Consider the following 1,320-nt stretch of genomic DNA (forward strand, 5'->3'; position numbering starts at 1 on the left):
GCTAGTCATCACTACACACCGCCAACTCTTGGGCTACTCTTTTACCAACAAATAATGGGATTGACCGCCACGTTATAACGCCCCCAAGGCTGAAAGGACGAGCATGTTTGGTAGGACGGTAATTCGAACCCGCAGATTGTAAGTGGGGCGCTCTAACCATCTGGTCGTGGCAAGCCAAATTTAAATATTACAGGTTATTAACAAGCTCATGAAGAAAGTCAACACCAACATTTAGTAAGATTTATTGAATAATTTTAACTCTTCAACCTTCTTTATGGGATAATTTAATGTGTTAGAGCATCTTTATTCTATAATGTTAAAACAGCATTTTTACACAGCGTTAGTCGGTAAATCATGTTGATCTTGTTAAAACTTCTAGTGGGTAAGAGAAACGAAAAGTTTTTCACAAGTTCTACAACTATTAAACACTGAAAGCAAACAAAGACTGTAAGGCATTTTATACGACTGTCTTCGAATTCCCAAAGTTAATTTCAAAACGAGGATTCGACTATCTAAAAACAACAACAACACCTCCTTACAACAGCAGATAGTCTCAGAATATTCAGGATGTTCTGTCGATTTCGTTTGATGAAACATTTTGAATATTTTATAATAAAATGTGATGCACATTCCAGTGCTAATGAACTTACGGAATGTATCCAAGTTTATTACAGCTTATTAAAATATCTTATTGGTAAGATATCTCTGTAAGATGAATCCTTTTTTTTTCAAATTCAGATTCATGTAATACAGCAAATAGATGCAACAAAGCATCTTTCTATTTTAATTTAGCATTTGTAACTAACTACGTCATCAGATCAAGCTGGTCACCTGTAATTTAGACATCACGTAAGTGGGCAGTAACTAACTGACAGTTCACGAGAGTCATTTTGCGACGTTATTATGTAGTAATGTTATCACATGGTATAGATTTTAATGTTCTGTAATGGCACAACAATAATATCTTTTGAGGAATATTTTTCAGAGATGTAATAATACTATCAGCTGATGTAAGCGCTGAGAAGTAGATACATGATTACTTTGTACTGTTGCGTCAACGAGTCACGTGACCACTGTGGCGCCCTCTAGTTTCTAGAACTATCTTGTTCTTTCGGGAATGCTCTAGTAATTGCTCGATGTAGGGTGGGCTGGTATATATAAAGGAGGGGAATGTGAGGTGGGTAGAGAGATTGTGAGTAATTGATCTGCGGTCGGAGTATTATTGACGTTCGTTGCTATTGTTGAGTGTATCGGTTAAGTTAGATTGTTACGTTTCCGTTTTTTAATTAACTTATTCCGTAACTTCGTTTCAACGAAACT

The sequence above is a fragment of the Limulus polyphemus genome, unplaced genomic scaffold (assembly GCF_000517525.1).
Source record: "Limulus polyphemus unplaced genomic scaffold, Limulus_polyphemus-2.1.2 Scaffold315, whole genome shotgun sequence".
NCBI lineage: Eukaryota > Metazoa > Arthropoda > Merostomata > Xiphosura > Limulidae > Limulus > Limulus polyphemus.